The sequence below is a fragment of the Balaenoptera physalus genome, assembly GCF_965194825.1.
Source record: "Balaenoptera physalus genome assembly, chromosome: 1".
Lineage (NCBI taxonomy): Eukaryota > Metazoa > Chordata > Mammalia > Artiodactyla > Balaenopteridae > Balaenoptera > Balaenoptera physalus.
In genome coordinates, this window is record NC_138882.1 from 63642136 (window position 1) to 63662184 (window position 20049).

Genomic DNA, 20049 nt, shown 5'->3' on the forward strand with positions numbered 1-20049 from the left:
ATTCTTTTTTACTTTTTTTTCTTAGCATTTTTATTGAAGTATAATTACTTTACAATGGTGTGTTAGTTTCTGCTTTATAACAAAGTGAATCAGTTATACATATACATATATCCCCATATCTCTTCCTTCTTGCATCTCCCTCCTTCCCACCCTCCATATCCCATCCTTCTAGCTGGTCACACAGCACCGAGCTGATCTCCCTGTGATATGTGACTGCTTCCCACTACCTATCTATTTTACATTTGGTAGTGTATATATGTGCATATATACACTACCACTCTCTAACTTTGCCCCAGCTTACACTTATCCCTACCCGTGTCCTCAAGTCCATTTTCTAGTGGTCTGCATCTTTATTCCCATCTTGCCCATAGGTTCTTCATGACCATTTTTTTTTCTTAGATTCCATATATATGTGTTAGCATATGGTATTTGTTTTTCTCTTTCTGACTTACTTCACTCTGTATGACAGACTCTAGGTCCATCCACCTCACTAATAATAACTCAATTTCATTTCTTTATATGGCTGAGTAATATTCCATTGTATATATGTGCCATATCTTCTTTATCCATTCATCTGTTGGTGGACACTTAGGTTGCTTCCATGTCATGGCTATTGTAAATAGAGCTGCAATGAACATTGTGGTACATGACTGTTTTTGAACTATGGTTTTCTCAGGGTATATGCCCAGTAATGGGATTGCTAGGTCATATGGTAGTTCTATTTTTAGTTTTTTAAGGACCCTCCATACTGTTCTCCATAGTGACTGTATTAATTTACATTCCCACCAACAGTGTATGAGTGTTCCCTTTTCTGCAAACCCTCTCCAGCATTTATTGTTTGTAGATTTTTGGATGATGGCCATTCTGACCAGTGTGAGATGATATCACATTGTAGTTTTGATTTGCATTTCTCTAATGATGAATGATGTTCAGCATTCTTTCATTTGTTTGTTGGCAATCTGTATATCTTCTTTGCAGAAATGCCTATTTAGGTCTTCTGCCCATTTTTGGATTGGGTTGTTTGTTTTTTGGATATTGAGCTGCATGAGCTGCTTGTAAATTTTAGGAGATTAATCCTTTGTCAGTTGTTTCATTTGGAAATATTTTCTCCCATTCTGAGGGTTGTCTTTTCATCTTGTTTATGGTTTCCTTTGCTGTGCAAAAGCTTTTACATTTCATTAGGTCCCATTTGCTTAGTTTTGTTTTTATTTCCATTTCTCTAGGAGCTGGGTCAAAAAGGATCTTGCTGTGATTTATGTCATAGAGTGTTCTGCCTATGTTTTTCTCCAAGAGTTTTATAGTGTCTGGCCTTACATTTAGGTCTTGATTCCATATTGAATTTATTTTTGTGTATGGTGTTATGGAGTGTTCTACTTTCATTCTTTCACATGTAGCTGTCCAGTTTTCCCAGCACCACTTATTGAAGAGACTGTCTTTTCTCCATTGTATATTCTTGCCTCCTTTATCAAAGATAAGGTGACCATATGTGCATGGGTTTATCTCTGGGCTTTCTATCCTGTTCCATGGATCTATATTTCTGTTTTTGTGCCAGTACCATGCTGTCTTGATTACTGTAGCTTTGTAGTATAGTCTGAAGTCCGGGAGCCTGATTCCTCCAGCTCCTTTTTTCTTTCTCAAGATTGCTTTGGCTATTCGGGGTCTTTTGTGTTTCCATACAAATTGTGAAGTGTTTTGTTCTAGTTCTGTGAAAAATGTCAGTGATAGTTTGATAGGGATTGCATTAAATCTGTAGATTGCTTTGGGTAGTATAGTCATTTTCACAATGTTGATTCTTCCAATCCAAGTACATGGTATATCTCTCCATCTATTTGTATCATCTTTAATTTCTTTCATCAGTGTCTTATAATTTTCTGCATAAAGGTCTTTTGTCTCCCTAGGTAGGTTTATTCCTAGGTATTTTATTCTTTTTGTTGCAGTGGTAAATGGGAGTGTTTCCTTATTTCTCTTTCAGATTTTTCATCATTAGTGTATAAGAATGCAAGAGATTTCTGTGCATTAATTTTGTATCCTGGTACTTTACCAAATTCATTGATTAGCTCTAGTAGTTTTCTGGTAACATCTTTAGGATTATCTATATATAGTGTCATGTCATCTGCAAACAGTGACAGCTTTATTTCTTCTTTTCCAATTTGGATTCCTTTTATTTCTTTTTCTTCTCTGATTGCTATGGCTAAAAGTTCCAAAACTATGTTGAATAGTAGTGCTGAGAGTGGGAAACCTTGTCTTGTTCCTGATCTTAGTGGAAATGGTTTCAGTTTTTCACCATTGAGGACGATGTTGGCTGTGGGTTTGTCATATATGGCCTTTACTATGTTGAGGTAAGTTCCCTCTTTGCCTACTTTCTAGAGGGTTTTTTATCATAAATGGGTGTTGAATTTTGTTGAAAGCTTTCTCTGCATCTATTGAGATGATCATATGGTTTTTCTCCTTAATATTTTAATATGGTATATCACATTGATTGATTCGCATATATTGAATAATCCTTGCATTCCTGGGATAAACCCCACTTGATCATGGTGTATGATCTTTTTAATGTGCTGTTGGATTCTGTTTGCTAGTATTTTGTTGAGGATTTTTACATCTATGTTCATCAGTGATATTGGTCTGTAGTTTTCTTTTTTTGTGACATCTTTGTCTGGTTTTGGTATCAGGGTGATGGTGGCCTTGTAGAATGAGTTTGGGAGTGTTCCTCCTTCTGCTATATTTTGGAAGAGTTTGAGAAGGATAGGTGTCAACTCTTCTCTAAATGTTTGAGAGAATTCACCTGTGAAGCCATCTGGTCCTGGGTTTTTGTTTGTTGGAAGATTTTTAATCACAGCTTCAATTTCAATGCTTGTGATTGGTCTGTTCATATTATCTATTTCTTCCTGGTTCCCTCTCAGAAAGTTGTGCATTTCTAAGAATCTGTCCATTTCTTCCTGGTTGTACATTTTATTGGCATATAGTTGCTTGGAGTAATCTCTCATGATCCTTTGTATTTCTGCAGTGTCAGTTGTTACCTCTCCTTTTTCATTTCTAATTTTATTGATTTGAGTCTTCTCCCTTTTTTTCTTGATGAGTCTGGCTAATGGTTTATCAATTTTGTTTATCTTCTCAGAGAACCAGCTTTTAGTTTTATTGATCTTTTCTATAGTTTCCTTTGTTTCTTTTTCATTTATTTCTGATATGATCTTTATGATTCCTTTCCTTCTGCTAACTTTGGGGTTTTTTTTGTTCTTCTTACTCTAATTGCTTTAGGTGTAAGGTTAGGTTGTTTATTTGATATGTTTCTTGTTTCCTAAGGTAGGATTGTATTGCTATAAACTTCCCTCTTAGAACTGCATTTGCTGCATCCCATAGGTTTTGGGTCATCGTGTTTTCATTGTCATTTTTTTCTAGGTATTTTTTAATTTCCTCTTTGATTTATTCAGTGATATCTTGGTTATTAGGTAGTGTATTGTTTAGCGTCCATGTGTTTGTATTTTTTACACATTGTTTCCTGTAATTGATATCTAGTGTAATAGCGTTGTGGTCGGAAAAGATACTTGATACAATTTCAATTTTCTTAAATTTACCAAGGCTTGATTTGTGACCCAAGATATGATCTATCCTGGAGAATGTTCTGTGAGCACTTGAGAAGAGAGTGTATTCTGTTGTTTTTGGATGGAATGTCCCATAAATATCAATTAATTCCATCTTGTTTAATGTATCATTTAAACCTTGTGTTTCCTTATTTATTTTCATTTTGGATGATCTGTCCATTGGTGAAAGTGGGGTGTTAAAGTCCCCGACTATGACCATGTTACTGTGAATTTCCCCATTTATGGCTGTTAGTATTTGCCTTGTCTATTGAGGTGCTCCTATGTTGGGTGCATAAATATTTACAATTGTTATATCTTCTTCTTGGATTGACTCCTTGATCATTATGTAGTGTTCCTCTTTGTGTCTTGTAATAGTCTTTGTTTTAATGTCTATTTTGTTTGATATGAGAATTGCTACTCCAGCTTTCTTTTGATTTCCATTTGCATGGAATATCTTTTTCCATCCCCTCACTTTCATTCTGTATGTGTCCCTAGGACTGAAGTGGGTCTCTTGTAGACAGCATATATATGGGTCCTGTTTTTTAATCCATTCAGCCAGTCTATGTCTTTTGGTAGGAGCATTTAATCCATTTACATTTAAGGTATTATCGATATGTATGTCCCTATTACCACTTTCTTAGTTGTTTTGGGTTTGTTGTTGTAGGCCTTTTCCTTTCCTGCCTAGAGAAGTTCCTTTAGTATTTTTTGTAAAACTAGTTTGGTGGTGCTGGATTCTCTTAGCTTCTGCTTGTCTCTAAAAGTTTTAATTTCTCCATCAAATCTGAATGCAATCCTTGATGGGTAGAGTAATCTTGGTTGTAGGTTTTCCCCTTTCATCACTTTAAATATGTCCTACCACTCCCTTCTGGCTTGCAGAGTTTCTGCTGAAAGATCAGCTGTTAACCTTATGGGGATTCCTTTGTATGGTATTTGTTGTTTTTCCCTTGCTGCTTTTAATATTTTTTCTTTGTATTTAATTTTTGGTAGCTTGATTAATATGTGTCCTGTTGTGTTTCTCCTTGGATTTATCCTGTATGGGACTCTGTGCTTCCTGGACTTGATTAACTATTTCCTTTCCCATATTAGGGAAGTTTTCAACTATAATCTCTTCAAGTATTTTCTCAGTCTCTTTCTTTTTCTCTTCTTCTTCTGGGACCCCTATAATTCGAATGTTGATGCATTTAATATTGTCTCAGATTTCTCTGAGACTGTCCTCAATTCTTTTCATTCTTTTTTCTTTATTCTCTTCTGCAGTAATTATTTCCACTATTTAATCTTCCAGGTCATTTATCCATTGTTCTGCCTCAGTTATTCTGCTATTGATCTCTTCTAGAGAATTTTAAATTTCATTTATTGTGTTGTTCATCATTGTTTGTTTGCTCTTTAATTCTTCTATATCCTTGTTAAACATTTCTTGTATTTTCTCCATTCTATTTTAAAGATTTTGGATCATATTTACCATAAGTACTCCAAATTCTTTTTCAGGTAGACTGCCTATTTCCTCTTCATTTGTTAGGTCTGGTGTGTTTTTACCTTGCTCCTTCATCTGCTGTGTGTTCCTCTGTCTTCTCATTTTGCTTAACTTACTGTGTTTTGGGTCTCCTTTTCGCAGGCTGCAGGTTCATAGTTCCCATTGTTTTGGTGTCTGCCCCCAGTGGCTAAGGTTGGTTCAGTGGGTTGTGTAGGCTTCCTGGTGGAGAGGACTAGTGCCTGTGCTCTGGTGGATGAGGCTGGATCTTGTCTTTCTGGTGGGCAGGTTCACGTCTGGTGGTGTGTTTTGGGGTGTGTGTGACCTTATTTTGATTTTAAGCAGCCTCTCTGCTAATGGGTGAGGTTGTGTTCCTGTCTTGTTAGTTTTCTAGCATAGGGTGTCCAGCACTGTAGCTTGCTGGTCGTTGAGTGGAGTTGGGTCTTGGTGTTGAGATGGAGATCTCTGGGAGATTTTTGATGTTTGATATTACGTGGAGCTGGAAGGGTCTCTGGGAAGCCAATGTCCTGAACTTGGCTCTCCCACCTCAGAGGCACAGCCCTGATGCCTGGCTGGAGCACCAAAAGCCTGTCATCCACATGGCTCAGAATAAAAGTGAGAAAAAAAGAAAAAAGAAGGAAAAAGATAAAATTAAATTAAATTAAAAAGTTATTAAAACAAAAAATAATTATTAAAAAATTTTTTTAAGTAATTAAAGAAAAGAAAGAAAGAAAGAACAAGCAAACCAAAAAACAAATCCACCAATGATAACAAGTGCTGAAAACTATACTAAAAGAAAAAAAACACAAAAAACAAAATAACGGACAGTCTGAACCCTAGGACAAATGGCAAAAGCAAAGCTATACAGACAAAATCACACAGAGAAGCATACGCATACACACTCACAAAAAGAGAAAAAGGAAAAAAAAAAAAAATATATATATATATATATATATATTGTTGCTCCCAAAGTCCCCCTCCTCAATTTGGGATGATTCCTTGTCTATTCAGGTATTCCACAGATGCAGGGTACATCAAGTTGATTGTGGAGATTTAATCTGCTGCTCCTGAGGCTGCTGGGAGAGATCTCCTTCTCTTATTTTTTCACACAGTTCCTGGGATTCAGCTTTGGATTTGGCCCTGCCTCTTCTTCTGGTCGCCTGAGGGCATCTGTTCTTTGCTCAGACAGGACAGGGTTAAAGGAGCAGCTGATTCGGGGGCTCTGACTCACTCAGGCCGTGAAGAGGGAGAGGTATGGAGTACGGGGTGAGTCTGCAGCAGAAGAGGCCGGTGTGACATTGCACCAGCCTGAGGCGTGCTGTGTGTTCTCCCGAGGAAGTTGTCCCTGGATCATGTGTCCCTGGCAGTGGTGGGCTGCACAGGCTCCCGGGAGGGGAGGTGTGGACAGTGACCTGTGCTCACACACAGGCTTCTTGGTGGCTCTAGCAGCAGCCTTAGCGTCTCATGCCCGTCTCTGGTGTCTGCGCTGATAGCCATGGCTCACGCCCATCTCTGGAGCTCATTTAGGTGGTGCTCTGAATCCCCTCTCCTCATGCACCCTGAAACAATGGCCTCTTGTCTCTTAGGCAGGTCCAGACTTTTTCCCAGACTCCCTCCGGGCTAGCTGTGGCGCACTAGCCCCCTTCAGGCTGTGTTCACACAGCCAACCCCAGTCCTCTCCCTGGGATCTGACCTCCGAAGCTGGAGCTTCAGCTCCCAGCACCCACCCGTCCCGGCGGGTGAACAGGCTGGGGCTGGTGAGTGCTGGTCAGCACCGATCCTCTGTGTGCGAATCTCTCCACTTTGTCCTCTGCACCCCTGTTGCTGCACTCTGCTCCATGGCTCTGAAGCTTCCCCCCTCTGCCACCCACAGTCTTTGCCTGCGAAGGGGCTTCCTAGTGTGTGGAAACCTTTCCTCCTTCACAGCTCACTCCCACTGGTGCAGATCCCGTCCCTATTCTTTTGTCTCTGTTTTTTCTTTTTTCTTTTGCCCTACCCAGGTACATGGGGGAGTTTCTTGCCTTTGGGGAAGGCTTTCTTCTGCCAGCGTTCAGTAGGTGTTCTATAGGAGTTGTTCCACATATAGATGTATTTCTGATGTATTTGTGAGGAGGAGGGTGATCTCCACATCTTACTCTCCTGCCATCTTGAAGCTCCTCCCCTTTTTTACTTTCTTTCACTGCCTAGCCTCCATGTATGGACCTAGAAAGAGGAATATCACACAGCATGAAATACATTAAATTTCCATGTAGCTGATTTTTAATTTATATTAACATTTTGAGATACAGGCTTCCCTGGAAGTGCAGTGGTTAAGAATCCGCCTGCCAATGCAGGGGACATGGGTTCGAGCCCTGATCTGGGAAGATCCCACATGCTGCAGAGCAACTAGCCCACAAGCCACAACTACTGAAACCCACGTGCCTAGAGCCCGTGTTCTGCAACAAGAGAAGCCACCACAATGAGAAGCCTGCACACACTGCTAAGAGTAACTTCTGCTTGCCACAAATAGAGAAAGCCTGCGCACAGCAACAAAGACCCAATGCAGCTAAAATAAATAAATACATTTTAAAAAATAAAATAAAATTTGAGATACATTTGTTACACAAAACAAATGTTAGCATATTTATTTTGGTCCATATTTCAACCTTTATAATCCTGGTCTGCCTGGTTCCAGAACTCATGAGTTTGATGCCCTGCTTATGTTTCCTGAGTCATCTCTTACTGGGATTGTAGGAAAGCTGCCGATCTGTAGGTAAATAAGTCAGGATGAGAATGGTTGTATAATATAACCTATTCAAAGGTCATGAGACTCACTTTTGTCATTTTTCTCTTTACAATTCTCCCTTAGAATTTTAATTTTAGATGGTTCTTTGAACCAATGTTTAGGTTGTAATTCTAGGTAGATATGTTTAGCTAGAGTACAAGGGTTTTGTTAAAGTGTCATCAAAGCTAAAATGGAGGCAGAGAAGACTTGATGGAAGAGTTAACTTCTGAACCAGATTTTGAAAGATGATCAGGAATTTGTTAGTAGGATAAAGGGAAGGAAGACATTCTGGGCAGAGGACACTGCGTGTGTAAAACCTTGGAGGGAAAAAAGAAAGTGGCAAGTTTATCAAAAACAACTAATTTAATACTGGAGAAGCCTGGCAGGAGATATAGCTGGTAAAACAGAGCTCAAATGTTGAAGATCCTTTTATGCCATGCTGAGACATTCCATTTTATCCTATCAACTCTGAAAAACTACTAAAGGTTTTGACCAGGGAAGAGGCATGATCAGACTTCTGTTTTAGTAAGATAATCCTCATGGGGGATAAGATGAGGATTTGGGCTGATTTTTTTTCTATGTTGGTGGATACTTTCCCTACCCTCTTCCACTAATACCACTTATTTTATTAATCTTAGAATTTAGAACTATTAAAATGTTTTGGGGGGAGAAACTTTCATTAGAATATGTCCTCTGGTTATTCTTTTTCTGTGTTTCAATTTACCATCCAAAAGAAGTTTAAGTAAATTAGTTAGCCAAGGTTTTTCCTGGCAGAAAGCAGGCTACTTTCTCTCAGAAGGTTATGCTTCCTTCAATCTCCAAAGTCTTTCTCATTTATCAGAGATCTATATCCTTCCTCAATATGAAAGTGAAGCAACTCTGCAGTGCCTTGTTGGATAATGTCCTAATAGATTGGAGACAACCTTCTGCTGTGGAGCTGTTGGTAATGATGATGACAACCTTCTGCTGTGGGAGCTATTAGTAATCACTTTGGGAAAATGGCCACAGTTTTGCAATGTCACCCTTGAATTTCTTCAAATTCTTGGGTGAATTCCATCTAGATTTAGTGATTTGTTTACAGTTTGACAATTTGACCTAGAAAAATTCTGTTTATTCTCAGTCTTTTCTAACTAAGAACTAAATGGTACATAGATTATCTTTTCTGCTTACAACTAACATCATTTGGTGGATGGAATGTAGCAGCTGGGATCCTACCAAGCTGTGCTCCATAGAACACAGAAGCATGAATACAGTATTTAAACCTTGACTACTGCAATAAGTCCCTGGATTAACTGCTGGCTGATACATTGCATGGAAATGGAAAGGATCTTCATATAGCCATTATATGAGGTGACCAAAACCATTAGACTGGAAAGTGGATGGCTCGTTTGGTTTTGACCATTTAAACGACTAAATCGAATCTAATACTACATGATCACTTCTCAGTTAAAAGCTTAAAGGATGCTTAAACCTTGCTTACTTGAAGACTTTTATTTATCATAGTTGATGTGTAGCTAATTTAGTGCTAAATTTTATATTAATTTATAAAAGGACATGTGGAGTCATATATGTATGCAAATTCCTTTTATTCATTCGTTCATTCATTCATTTATTTTATTTACTCAGTCATAAATTTTTATCTTTTATGTGCCATATGCCATGTTTGGCATGGAGACTATAACCTCAGACATGATCCTGTCTCTCAATAAACTTAAATATATAGCATTATATCATGTTAAACTCGATAAAGATATGAATATGGAGAAAGAATATTGCTAAGGAACAACATCAAAATCATACTAGAGGATTAGGAAAGGTTTCCCAGAGAAAGTAATAACTATATTTATATTTAAAGGGTGAGTAGGAGATAGCTTGATTAAGAAAGTGGTGGAGCAGGGTGGTGGAGAGAGAAAATTACAGCAAAGGGAAAATTATAAACAAAGGCATGTGAGGTAAATAAGAGAAACACAGAAGTCTCCATAAAACTGGGGTAAAGGGTAAATGGATATAGTAGGTGGGCTGGGTTGAATTGATGGAAAATAAAGCTGTAAAGGGAGGTTGGGATCAGAATATAAAGTTTTCTGTTCCAAGCTTAAGCATTTAAGTTTTACCCAAAATGTCACTTTTTTGGTAAATTCTTCTTGGCTTCTCTGATTAGGTCATACTCTCTTATAAGTGCTTATAGTTCCATGAATCTGTCTTATGTGGAGCTTATTGCAATGTTAATTTCAGTTTGCCTATATGATCAGTTGTTTGATCCACATCTTTCCCCTTTACCAGATTGTAAGCCCTCTGTGCTTCTGCTTATTTACCTCACATATCTTTGTTTATAATGTTTCCTTTGCTATAAGCTCCATGAGGGCAGGGACTCTTCATTTTGTTCAACTTTGTATCCCTAGAACTTATTATAGTGCCTGGCACATGATGAAGTTTTAATAAAAGCTCGCTGACTGACTTAATGAATGAATGCCAGCCATGAAGAGCCATCAAAAGTCCTTACGAAGCAGATGATTTTCTAGATTACATTTATATTCTGGAAAGATTCTGCTGGGAGCAGTCTTGAATGATGAATTGGAAAAGCGTCAGACCAGAGGCAAGAAGATAACTAGGAGGCTACAGAAGTAGTACTATGGAGAATTACATGAGACTCTGAAGTAAAGTGTCAGGGGGAGTGCTGAAGAAAACAGAGTTAAGAGAAGAAAACAGATTTATTGAAGAAGAAAAAACATGTAAATCTTGGTATCTATATAACTTGGTATTTAACTGGATGAGTAAGCAAATAAAATTGAGATGTCTAGGATGACTATCACAAGTTGGGTTTCCCAGGAAACATACTCTGAGGAATAGTTTAGTGTGTAGGAAGTTTATGAGGGGAGTGCTCTTGGCATTAATACCTGTGGAAGGGAAGGAAAAAGAAGGTGAGGGACAGGGAAGGGAAGAGAGAGGAGGGGAAGGGAAGGGAGAGGAGGGAGGAGGATTTGGCAGAGAGAGAAGGTGGGCTCTCATGCAGTCTCAATGAAGGCCTCAACCAACCGTATGGAGAGCTCTGGGATGGCACTTCAGAGTCATCCTGAGTTTGAGGAAAGGCTGGAATTTATACTTCTGTATCAATTGTTCATTGAATTAAGACTGCCATGACCTTCAGCAAGGCAACTCTCTTCAATTCAGGCAATTCTGAAGAGATCTGTTAGCTCAGGTCTGTCTGCATTGGGGAAATACACCTTTCTGTCCTGAAGGAGAATCTGGGTGTCACCTCACAGCAACCACTACAATGAATCCCCATTTTAAGCAACTAAAAGGCATTTGAGGGTAAATCTCAAGGGTAGGACTATTCATTCAGTTTTGGAGTATAGAGTTTAAGGTCTGTAGGTCACTCACAAAGAATTGCTCCAAAAGGTCTGAGTTAGAGATCAATTTGGGAGTCATTAATGTGGAAACAATGGTTAAAATGAAAGGAGACAAACAGAGAAAACTGAGCAAAAGTAAGGAAAAACAGAATGAAGTGGTACTCACATAAACCAAGGGAAGATAGAATTTCTGGCAAGAAGAAGCAAGTAGTTAATGATAAGGACCCCAACTCATATGCTGAATTTAGCAACATTTGCTGACTTATGCCAAAATTCTTCCATGAAATGGAGGAAGGGAGCAGAAACATGACTGTAGTGTGTTAAGGAGCCATGTGTAGCAAGGGACACTACTCTGTGAAGATAAGGTAGATTGTTCTCTCAAGACACTTGCCTATGGAGGGAAATTGAATCATAGGGTAGTACCAAGAGGTGAACAAGGTGGTCAAGGAAGGTTTTGTTTATGTTTCATTTGTTTTAGGACTGAGAAGGCATAAAATGTGTTTATGACAGAAGGAAGACAGCCATTGAAAAGTTGAAGACACAGAAGGAAGTGGTCATGGATAGCACACCAGGAGATTGGAAAGGATGAGACCCAAAGCAGCGGGAAGTAGTCTGCGATTTTAGAAGTGGAAAACCCCTTCCACTAGGATGGGAGGGAATAAAGGAAAGTGATGGGAACATTTATGGAATTATGAACAGATTGCTTCAGTTTTCTCACTTGAGGGAGTAGGTTGAAATATAGAAGTCGTGGGGTGAGGGTTTTGATGAACAATTGAAAGTTTTGAAAGAGTTGCTGAGAGGAATTCCTTCTTTCATTTATTCACTCAACAAAACTTTATTAAGTGTGTATATGCATCAGGCACAGTGGTAGGAGTTGGGGTTCCAGAAGTTAATTAGTCGAACCTGTTTCTACCATCCAGGGCCAGTTTCATGGGTGTATAACATGTGTAGTCACACAAGACACTATGCTTGGAAGGGCCCCATGATTAGTTTAGTGGTCTACTGTCACTGTCTGGAAATTCTTAATAATTTTTGAACATGTTGCCCCATATTTTCATTTTGCACTGGGCCCTGGAAATTATGTAGCTTGTCTTTCGGCTATCACAGAAGTTATTGTCTGGTAGGGAGGCAAATGTTAAAAATAAAAAAGTGAAAGAAAAAGGTCACATTCGAGGGATTTTAAAAGAAAAATAAACAAGTAATAACAATAAGATGAGTTGAGAGTTATAAGTAGAAAAGTAGAGAGACCTTTGGTATAAACAGCAGGAAAGTGTATCCTGGTGCAGGAATGGGAAACCCAACACTGGGTAGAGCTGTGAAGACCTCGTAGTTGTTAATCAGGTGAAGTTGTTAATCAGGTGAAGGGTGTTCCCTGCAGATAGAAGAGCAAGTGGGAACATACAGAGGATGGAGAGTATTTTCCTCTCAAGTTCAAAGGAAAAAAGAAGAGATGAGGCGGAAAGATGGGCAGGGCAATGTCATGTCTACCATTGTCAACCATTTAAAAAACCTTTGGGCTCTACTCTATAAAGTTTAATATCACTTTATAAAAGTTAATGAACTTTAGGAAAGTATTTGAGAAGGGAAGGGTGATACAATAATATTTGTGCTTTAGAAAAAACATGCTGATGTAGTATCATGTGGGCGGAAGAGCAGAAAGACCGCAGACATGGAGATCAGTTAGCTGTCGCATTAGTCCACGTGACAGGAGAGGTTGAATTGCACAAGGGGGGTGACAGGGGGAATAGTGACAAGAGCCCAGACTTCAGACAGTACTACCTCTCTCTCAAGAGGATCTACACTTACTTCTAGCAGCAGTTAAATAAGAGGCAGGCCACCTTAATCCAATCCTGAGTTGAGGTGATTTGAAGCTAGGTCTGGTCTGGTCTAGCCTTTCTAGAGTTCAGGTAAAATTCTGGAGTATATTTATTGGGACTCCTCCTTCTAGGTGGGCTCTGAACTCTAACTACTTATTAGCCTCTCAGCTGTTGCTTTAGAATTGGCGATCTATCAAAGAAAAGGAGGCTTTAAACGTTGGACTCATTTCTCAGGGCTCCCATGTCTCCAGGATCTTAGCCCTTGAAGTCCTCACTGGCTTTATTGTTCTCTAAAGCCTTCAAACACATTTTTAGGAATATATTCATCCAGATTTCCTAGAAGTACTTGACGGGAAGATTACCCTGATAAGCTAATGTGCCATAGCTGGAGTTGGAAGTTTCACAGTTGAGTTTCTAGACTGAGGTGCATCCCCAGTACAGGAGAGAATACAGGAAAAACACCTGGCAAAGTAGTAGGCATATATCAAGGCACATTGCATGATAGCTATTACTGATATACCAAGAATAAAGCATACCTCTATTTGAGGGATTAAATAGCTATAGGTGAGCAGGAGGTATAAGAGGAAGGGAGTATGTTTTTAGGAGCATTGCTCAGGAGAATACATGGACATGTGCTCAAGGGCATAGATGGATGGCATTACCTAAGAAATAAGAATGGTCATATTCCCAAAGATAGAGAATATAGATAGAGGTACAGAGAAATTAAATTTAGAGATGAATGAGGTAGTGGGAATTCACATCTTGGCTTTTATTTTCTACGTGAAGTAAAAGGCAAGATCATTTGCTAGAAGTGAAGAGTATGAAGATGTATTTAGAATTTAAGAATAGGGTAGGAACACATGTTATAAGTGTTGTGGAAGAAGTTTCAGAGAGTGAAGTGTGGATGGATCCAAGGACTCCTGGGCAGCAGGATTCCAGGCTGTGTTGGTTCTGAGGCTTTTGAGGAGAGGAAATGAGACCCCAGGATGCTGAAAGGATCCCTAAGTATATGATGCTAAAGTCAGCATTGAGTATGGCAACAGAAGGAATAGGAAAGGACATGGGAATCAGGAAAAGGAAACCAAAAATCAGATGCTAGAAACCTCTATAAAGGAAGATAGAGTATCCAGGAGGTGAAGAGACGTATCAAAGAGAAAAGGAGAGAGTTTTAGAAGTACATTCTGTGTATGTCAAAAGAGACAGTGCAGGTGGACCATGACCAAGAAACAACAGTATGGCAAAGTCAATTCTAACCACTCTTCCTGGACCTAAGAGAGGAAGGGATTGAAAAAAGGATGCACTTGGGGAAGAAGAGAGGGAAGTTCTATCATTAAGAAAAAGTCAGATGTGCTTTAAAAAAATAAGGTTGAAGAAAGTGTATGAAGAAAATAGTGAGGATTGTCTTCTACTTCTAGCCATGAGAAGTAAGAAAATGTGACCTGTGTCTAGGAAAAACATCAGGTAGTAGAAAGAGATCCAGAAATGACAGAGAAGATGAAATTAGTGAACAAGGACATTGAAACATGTTCTATAAACATGTTCCATATGCTCAAGGATATAAAGAAAACCCAAACATAGTGAGGAGATAAATAGAAGATTTTTAAAAAAGAACAAAATGGAACCTCTAGAGATGAAAAATGCAATATCCAAAATAAAAATTTAATTGGGTGGGATCAGCAGTGAATTAGACCCAAGGGAAAACACTGTAGACTTGAAGACAGAGCAAATGTTCAAAATCAGTCACAAGGAGAAAAAAAAAAAAAAACCTGAAAAAAAAAGGTGAAGATGGGAAGGGTTCCAGAGGCACAGAGGAAGTATCTACTGGGAGGCCTTCAGGGAGCATGAACCTTGAAAAAACTTCAATTTGACAGGACAGAGATGGGAGCTGAGGAGAAGACACAGGCTGAAGACACTGTCCTTAGGGTATGTGGTGAAGAATGGTCATTCATTGATTTATTTTAAAAATACTTACAAATACATCTCATCATTAATTGAGTGCTTTCTATGTGCTGCAGTTTGTACTATCCTCAGGGGATACAAAGATGAACAAGACACAGTTTATAGTCTATGAGAAAACAGGCAACTACAGAACAGGATGCTAAGTATTACAATGGAGCTGTGGACATTTAGGGAGGTCACTCCTCAGGGCCATGCAAGTGCAGAGCTGGCACTTGATAGGCTGTAAGAGCTAACAGCTCCTTAAATTTTGCATCCTAGATGCCTTTCTTGTCTCGCTGTAATCTGGCCCTGGGTAGGATGAGTTAATGATAGTAGAAAGAAGTACTGGATTTAAGACTAAGCTACCCATGAGACTTCCCTGGCGGTGCAGTGGTTAAGACTTCACCTTACAATTCAGGAGGTGCGGGTTCGATCCCTGGTCAGGGAGCTAAGATCCCACATGCCTTGGGGTTAAAAAACCAAAACATAAAACAGAAGCAATATTGTAACAAATTCAATAAAGACTTTAAAAATGGTCCACATCAAAAAAAATCTTAAAAAAAAAAAAAAAAAAAGACTAAGCTACCCAAGGTTTCTACTGCTCTCCAAATGTTCTTGCCTGCATGGTCGAATCCAGTGTTTGAGGGAAGACTGAGCCTTTGGCTTCTGGAGAAGAATTGCTCATCTTTGAAGCCTCAGCTCTAGAGGCCTTTTGTAGTCACCACCACTACCACCACTAAAAAATAAAACAAAAATAAATTAAAAGTTAAATTTAATTCATTGCTTCCTCCTTTGCATCCAGCATGCCCTTTACATACATCTATCTTCCCACCAAGGACTCTTTATTGCACGTGTTGATCTTTCCTACTAAACTCTGTGCAGTGGGAGGACCAGGACTGTCTTATTCAATTTTGGGAGGGAAGTATTTTTATTATTGCAGTAGAATACATGTAACATAAACTTTTCCATTTTAATCACTTTTTTTTTTTTTTTTTTTTTTAGTTATTTCTGAGATATACATTTTAAAGTAATAACTAGGATTATTACTTATAACATTATACCAGAACATATAAGATTTTTAGAAATTTCATGTAATGTCTGAAACATTTATATTAACATATTTCCATACATATTTCCATACAAATACAAATATAAGATTTTTAGGAATTTCATGTAATGTCTGAAACATTTATATTAACATATTTCCATACAAATAACCCAATGAAAGTTTAGTATTAGTTGTTTTGTTTGTTTTTTTATACTGCAGGTTCTTATTAGGCATCAATTTTATACATATCAGTGTATACATGTCAATCCCAATCGCCCAATTCAGCACACCACCATCCCCACCTCACCGCAGTTTTCCCCCCTTGGTGTCCATATGTCCATTCTCTACATCTGTGTCTCAACTTCTGCCCTGCAAACTGGCTCATCTGTACCATTTTTCTAGGTTCCACATACATGCATTAATATATGATATTTGTTTTTCTCTTTCTGACTTACTTCACTCTGTATGACAGTCTCTAGATCCATCCACGTCTCAACAAATGACTCAATTTCGTTCCTTTTTATGGCTGAGTAATATTCCATTGTATATATGTACCCCATCTTCTTTATCCATTCCTCTGTTGATGGGCATTTAGGTTGCTTCCATGACCTGGCTATTGTAAATAGTGCTGCAATGAACATTCGGGTGCATGTGTCTTTTTGAATTACGGTTTTCTCTGGGTATATGCCCAGTAGTGGGATTGCTGGGTCATATGGTAATTCTATTTTTAGTTTTTTAAGGAACCTCCATATTGTTCTCCAGAGTGGCTGTATCAATTTACATTCCCACCAGCAGTGCAAGAGGGTTCCCTTTTCTCCACACCCTCTCCAGCATTTGTTGTTTGTAGATTTTCTGATGATCCTCATTCTAACAGGAGTGAGGTGATACCTCATTGTAGTTTTGATTTGCATTTCTCTAATAATTAGTGATGTTGAGCAGCTTTTCATGTGCTTCGTGGCCGTCTGTATGTCTTCTTTGGAGAAATGTCTATTTAGGTCTTCTGCCCATTTTTGGATTGGGGTGTTTGTTTCTTTGATATTGAGCTGAATGAGCTGTTTATATATTTTGGAGATTAATCCTTTGTCCGTTGATTCATTTGCAAATATTTTCTCCCATTCTGAGGGTTGTCTTTTTGTCTTGTTTATGGTTTCCTTTGCTGTGCAAAAGCTTTGAAGTTTCATTAGGTCCCACTTGTTTATTTTTGTTTTTATTTCCATTACTCTAGGAGGTGGATCAAAAAAGATCTTGCTGTGATTTATGTCAAAGAGTGTTCTTCCTATGTTTTCCTCTAAGAGTTTTATAGTGTCCAGTCTTATATTTAGGTCTCTAATCCATTTTGAGTTTATTTTTGTGTATGGTGTTAGGGAGTATTCTAATTTCATTCTTTTACATGTAGCTGTCCAGTTTTCCCAGCACCACTTATTGAAGAGACTGTCTTTTCTCCATTGTATATCTTTGCCTCCTTTGTCATAGATTAGTTGACCATAGGTGCGTGGGTTAATCTCTGGGCTTTCTATCTTGTTCCATTGATCTATGTTTCTGTTTTTGTGCCAGTACCATATTGTCTTGATTACTGTAGCTTTGTAGTATAGTCTGAAGTCAGGAAGTCTGATTCTTCCAGCTCCATTTTTTTCCCTCAAGACTGCTTTGGCTATTCGGGGTCTTTTGTGTCTCCATACAAATTTTAAGATGATTTGTTCTAGCTCCGTAAAAAATGCCATTGGTAATTTGATAGGGATTGCATTGAATCTGTAGATTGCTTTGGGTAGTATACTCATTTTCACAATGTTGATTCTTCCAATCCAAGAACATGGTATATCTCTCCATCTGTTGGTATCATCTTTAATTTCTTTCATCAGTGTCTTATAGTTTTCTGCATACAGGTCTTTTGTCTCCCTAGGTAGGTTTATTCCTAGGTATTTTATTCTTTTTGTTGCAATGGTAAATGGGAGTGTTTCCATAATTTCTCTTTCAGATTTTTCATCATTAGTGTATAGGAATGCAACAGATTTCTGTGCATTAATTTTGTATCCTGCAACTTTACCATATTCATTAATTAGCTCTAGCAGTTTTCTGGTGGCAGTTTTAGGATTCTCTATGTATAGTATCATGTCATCCGCAAACAGTGACAGTTTTACTTCCTCTTTTCCAATTTGTATTCCTTTTATTTCTTTTTCTTCTCTGATTGCCGTGGCTAGGACTTCCAGAACTATGTTGAATAATAGTGGTGAGAGTGGACATCCTTGTCTCGTTCCTGATCTTAGAGGAAATGCTTTCAGTTTTTCACCATTGAGAATGATGTTTGCTGTGGGTTTGTCATATATGGCCTTTATTATGTTGAGGTAGGTTCCCTCTATGCCCACTTTCTGGAGAGTTTTTATCATAAATGGGTGTTGAATTTTGTCAAAAGCTTTTTCTGCATCTATTGAGATGATCATATGGTTTTTATTCTTCAGTTTGTTAATATGGTGTATCACATTGATTGATTTGCGTATATTGAAGAATCCTTGCATCCCTGGGATAAATCCCACTTGATCGTGGTGTATGATCCTTTTAATGTGTTGTTGGATTCTGTTTGCTAGTATTTTGTTGAGGATTTTTGCATCTATATTCATCAGTGATATTGGTCTGTAATTTTCTTTTTTTGTAGTGTCTTTGTCTGGTTTTGGTATCAGGGTGATGGTGGCCTCATAGAATGAGTTTGGGAGTGTTCCTTCCTCTGCAATTTTTTGGAAGAGTTTGAGAAGGATGGGTGTTAGCTCTTCTCTAAATGTTTGATAGAATTCACCTGTGAAGCCATCTGGTCCTGGACTTTTGTTTGTTGGAAGATTTTTAATCACAGTTTCAATTTCATTACTTGTGATTGGTCTGTTCATATTTTCTGTTTCTTCCTGATTCAGTCTTGGAAGGTTATACCTTTCTAAGAATTTGTCCATTTCTTCCAGGTTGTCCATTTTATTGGCATAAAGTTGCTTATAGTAGTCTCTTAGGATGTTTTGTATTTCTGCAGTGTCTGTTGTAACTTCTCCTTTTTCATTTCTGATTTTATTGATTTGAGTCCTCTCTCTCTTTTTCTTGATGAGTCTGGCTAATGGCTTATCAATTTTGTTTATCTTCTCAAAGAACCAACTTTTAGTTTTATTGATCTTTGCTATTGTTTTCTTTGTTTCTATCTCATTTATTTCTGCTCTGATCTTTATGATTTCTTTCCTTCTGCTAACTTTGGGTTTTGTTTGTTCTTCTTTCTCTAGTTTCTTTAGGTGTAAGGTTAGATTGTTTACTTGAGATTTTTCTTGTTTCTTTAGGTAGGCTTGTATAGCTATAAACTTCCCTCTTAGAACCGCTTTTGCTGCATCCCATAGGTTTTGGGTCGTCGTGTTTTCATTGTCATTTGTCTCTAGGTATTTTTTTATTTCCTCTTTGATTTCTTCAGTGATCTTTTGGTTATTTAGTAACGTATTGTTTAGCTTCCATGTGTTTGTCTTTTTTACGTTTTTTTCCCTGTAATTCATTTCTAATCTCATAGCGTTGTGGTCAGAAAAGGTGCTTGGTATGATTTCAATTTTCTTAAATTTACTGAGGCTTGATTTGTGACCCAAGATGTGATCTATCCTGGAGAATGTTCCGTGCGCACTTGAGAAGAACGTGTAATCTGCTGTTTTTGGATGGAATGTCCTATATATATCAATTAAATCTATCTGGTCTATTGTGTCATTTAAAGCTTCTGTTTCCTTATTTATTTTCATTTTGGATGATCTGTCCATTGGTGTAAGTGAAGTGTTAAAGTCCCCCACTATTATTGTGTTACTGTCGATTTCCTCTTTTATAGCTGTTAGCAGTTGCCTTATGTATTGAGGTGCTCCTATGTTGGGTGCATATATATTTATAATTGTTATATCTTCTTCTTGGATTGATCCCTGGATCATTATGTAGTGTCCTTCCTTGTCTCTTGTAACATTCTTTATTTTAAAGTCTATTTTATCTGATATGAGTATAGCTACTCCAGCTTTCTTTTGATTTCCATTTGCATGGAATATCTTTTTCCATCCCCTAACTTTCAGTCTGTATGTGTCCCTAGGTCTAAAG

At 38.1% G+C, this 20049-nt stretch overlaps 1 protein-coding gene and 1 long non-coding RNA gene across 2 annotated transcripts in view; both read right to left on the reverse strand.

Annotated features, from left to right (window-relative positions):
• SFT2D2 (SFT2 domain containing 2) overlaps nt 1–20049 on the reverse strand; it is an 842470-nt gene that overhangs the window by 252015 nt on the left and 570406 nt on the right. The window lies entirely within an intron of this gene.
• LOC309649613 overlaps nt 17245–20049 on the reverse strand; it is a 140886-nt gene continuing 138081 nt past the window's right edge. Inside the window, exon 2 of the long non-coding RNA XR_014257220.1 lies at nt 17245–18104. This is a non-coding gene — a long non-coding RNA (uncharacterized lncRNA). The remainder of the gene's footprint in view (nt 18105–20049) is intronic.